The sequence below is a fragment of the Haliotis rufescens genome, unplaced genomic scaffold (assembly GCF_023055435.1).
Source record: "Haliotis rufescens isolate VD_foot unplaced genomic scaffold, xgHalRufe1.0.p SCAF_1, whole genome shotgun sequence".
Classification (NCBI taxonomy): Eukaryota; Metazoa; Mollusca; class Gastropoda; order Lepetellida; family Haliotidae; genus Haliotis; species Haliotis rufescens.
In genome coordinates this window covers 76,231,721-76,236,199 of record NW_025963779.1, presented here as the reverse complement: position 1 = coordinate 76,236,199, position 4,479 = coordinate 76,231,721, and positions in this window count along the sequence as shown.

Here is a 4,479-nt window from a genome sequence, read left to right as displayed (position 1 = left end):
GAACAATACAATTTCAGACCAACACATATATCTGCACTCATACATAGCACTCCATGCAAACTTACATAACACTCCATGCATACAAACAAATATACATGCATAACATAAAGCAACAAAATATGCACTATTAAAGAAGATAAAATATGAATTAACACTAGCACATAAGAATTAAACAATGATTAAGAGACAGGTTGACTTGGTTCATCATTTAAAAATAAAATACTAACGGGAACAAATGAAGATTTGGCTCTATTTGATTTAAAACAAGGCACACGATATCTTCTTCCAGATGGTAAAACGTCATAACAAGGGTCTAAAAAGTGATTTGGTTGGTCTAACATTCTATTTGCAAGCTGTAAAACACGTTGATTGTAAAGAGAGTCCAGACTGTTGAATTTGCATCCTGAGATTTTGCTAGCCACTGTAGTTATTTTAGTTATTTAACCTAAGGGCTGACATCACAGTACAGGTCCTAAAAGTGTTGTCGCAAGCATAGCCTGCAGTTCACAACCCTATGCACTAAACAGAATCCGCTCATCAGTTGGTAAATGAACAGATGACGGAAACAGTACTCACGTATATATCTTCCACTGAAACACGAGTTGAAAAACTTGCGGCGTCACCTTTGGCAAGTGATCTTGTTCATGCATGCCTCTGTCCACAAACAATAAATGAGTACCAAAGAGTTAATGTGGTAATGGTAATGTGAATGGGTAATCTTCTAGCGCCTGACAGGAAGCTTTGGTTGCATATTTCACATGTAGCTGGGAAGTTCTGGAATGCAAAATATACGGACCTCTGATCGGGGCGAGAAACGCCATGAGCACGTACAGATATATGCGCTATATACGTTGTAAATATACTTTATAATATACTTGGCAGTGAGCGACTGAGGATTCTCGATGACAGAAAAGTGATATGTCACTGCAACCATGATAAGGAGAACGACTGCCGTTCAAGATTACAGTGCAGACCTGATAGAAATCAACTAGCAAAGTGTGTTTCAACTAGCAATGTGACTTATTGTTACTGAAGACAGTTGGAAGATTTTAGATTCGTTGATTTACCTCAAATACACAACAAAATAAAAAAACAAACAAAAAACACATATCCTACTAAATAAATATATAATAAATAAAACATATAATTTCGTCAGTGACAAAAGGCTGATCTGATCTGTCGAGTGACAGATCCGCCATATCTCAATGTCGAAATCAATTATCCTCTATTTAATAAAATTAAGAATGTATGGCGCAAAACAACACAAGGTTTTAATCATGGTTTCTCTTGTAAATTACTCCATCAGCCAACTGTACATCTAGGTACTTTTGATAATAGACATATATTTAATCATGGGGGAAATCTGACTCCAAAGCGGAAAATTGGTTATATAGTGTGTTTTCCGGGTGGGAAATATGGCCATATAGTGTGCTTTCCGTGGGAAGTATGACTATATAGCCAGTTTTCCGGGGGAAATTTAGCTATATAGCCCTTTTTTCCGGGGGGAAATTAGGCTAGGGGGGAAATTCCACACTCTGACACCGGCAGCCATTTTGTTTTATATCTGAAGTTGCTTTTTATGCGTCCTATTTCGGATATTGTCCTTGGTTAACACACTGGTTAACTGGTTGAGTCTGGTCATCCTTGGTTGACAGAAATGTTGTGACCTTGACTCAGGCCTCTCACATTTGAGTAATCGAACGCACGTACTGTTAGTCAGCACCATACCGTGCTGGTGGGTTTCACCAAGTGGTAAACGCCTGACACCTGCATCACTTGGGATTTTCCTCCCAAATCAACCTGACCGGCCCTGATGTAACTGGAATACTGTTCAAAGCGGCGTAACTCACTCACTCAGGTTAGAAGTATAGCAAACAAATGACCACGTGTTCATGCATGTAGAATATTGAATACAGTTACATAATACCATGTGTACAGGTTTATCTACGGTGTCTTATCGTGGAAATAATTAATTACCCCCAGAGGCGCGTTGTCGCTGAACTGGTCAGTTAGACCAGGGGCGCGTCGTCGTATCACCTTTTGAGCACGAACCTAGGCCCTGGTTATGAAATATATCACGGTGATTATTAGTATTGCGTTTTAATGCTGACTGGTAACATCAGCTCCCCAGGCACATACACAGGGGCAGAGTGTTGAGACCTGTTTAAAGAAAGGCTAAAGTTCAAAGAACCTAACACTAATATATTTTAACACATAACATGTTTAAACCAGCATTGGCTTTAAAAATAATATTCAAGCATTTTATGCTTAACTGTGATAACACTGTGTGAGTTGCCCCTGCGTGATGCACGTCATCTGTATTCCCTATGTATTTTGATCAAAGGATCAACATCTGCTAGTGGTGCCAAAGTACCAAAACATATGGCGATAGGTCGTTCAACATGCTGGTCCATTGCTACGGAACAATCTGCCACAAGAAATCCGAGGAACAGAAGATCTGACAAACTTTAAAAAGACACCCAAAACCTGTCTCAAGAGAGCCTTTGTCCAGATCAATCATAGTCTAGACGCATTTGTTAATTGGAAAATGCGCTATACAAATTCCTTATTTAATTCAATATTGCATAGAGATTTCACTCTTTTGGCGATTCGACTAAGAAATGCATGTTCCGGGCAAGTATGCCATTTATGTAAGAATGTAGGACCAACTCAAGCATATTTATTGGTCATCTAAATATTACCTTCCCTTTTAATAGGCCCGTAATGAGCAAACATAGCTCTTATTAAGAAAGGAGTAGATTGTTGTATCTGTTCGTACCTTATACTGAAATTCGACCAAATCACACGTACGTTCAATGAAAAGACCAAGATTCTGAATATAAACACAAACACTCACATTCATAATCGGATTTAGTAAATATTGTTGATTTCGCAGAATTTCTTCCATAAAGGACCGCCTCCGTGGTCTAGTGGTAGAGCGTCCGCCCAGACAGCGGAAGGTCCGGGGTTCGATCCCCGGCTGCGTCATACCAAAAGACGTTAAAAGATGGTACTTGTTACCCTGTCTGGCGCTCGGCATTAAGGGGCTAAAACAAGGACTTGTCGGCTCGGAGTCAGTATACTGTGTCTGATTGGGGTATTCATGTTAAACTGCGGCATGGTATCTCAGTGGGATAGCACTATAAATCGGCATCAGTCCGGACTAGTACAAGCAGCCACACACACGTGCATGCACGTCGCTATATAAGTGCAATAGTCTTGGACGCGTCGTTTAAACCCAATTTCACCTCACCACCTTCCATAAAGGACCGCCTCCGTGGTATAGTGGTAGAGCGTCCTCCCGGATAGCGGAGGGTACATGGTTCGATCGGCATACCAAAAGACGTTAAAAGATGGTACTTGTTGTTACCCTGCCTGGCGCTCGGAATTAAGGGACTAAAGCAAGGACACACACTCGCACGCACACACGCACGCACACACACACACACACACACACACACACACACACACACACACACACACACACACACACACACACACACACACACACACACACACACACACGTTGCTTTATAAGTGCAATAATCTTGAATGCCACGTTAACCCCTTTTTCACTTCACCTCTTCCATGAAGCCGTGACAGAAGACTCTTTTTCATCAGGTACCTTGACAAAGTAGACACAATTTATTATGGATAACAACTTCTTTAATACTGTAAAAAGCGACGTTTCGGTACAGATCCTTACATCGTTATCCACCAGTCTTGCTTGACAACGGCGTAAGGATCTATACCGAAACGTTGCTTTCTACAGTATTAAAGAAGTTGTTATCCATAAATTGTGTCTACTTTGTCATCCGTCAACTTCTAAGTAATGCCTATCAAACAATTCATCAAGTACTTTGTAATTAATACAAAAAGGTCTGTCAATTTAGTTATATACAGGAAAAAGACAAAGGAGCCGTTGTTTGTAAACTGCAGGGCAAAAGAAGATATAAACTTGAAAATTGGATCTGCCCAAACATTTACAAACGTTATCAAAATATTACAAGGCTGAAAACAGTCACAGAAGCACTTAAACTGAAGGTCCAAACCACAACAATGATACCCGTAAATACATCACCACTGAATAACCATTTCTTGTTTGTTTCATTCTCAGTCACCATCAAACATGGGTGTATACTTTCTTTAGCCCGGGAGTTTATAACCTCCCTACACTTGTTGAATAACAGCAGACATGTATGCATAGATCCCTGTATGTGATTCATGCGGGACCACAGGCTTCTCTGGTGTTCTAGATATGTCACGATGAAAAAGCGTGTGTGACACGTAAGAAATTAATGATCTCCGTACACAAGGAGTGAATTAGCGACGCCGTCCCCAACTCTGCCTTGCGAATTATATCCACATCTAAATACGTAAGGAGGCATTGCTTACGTTAGAACAGTCCACTGCTTTGCATATGGAGATAATTATTCAACGAATCTTAATGGCGATTTTTATCACCCTTAGGAGATAGGA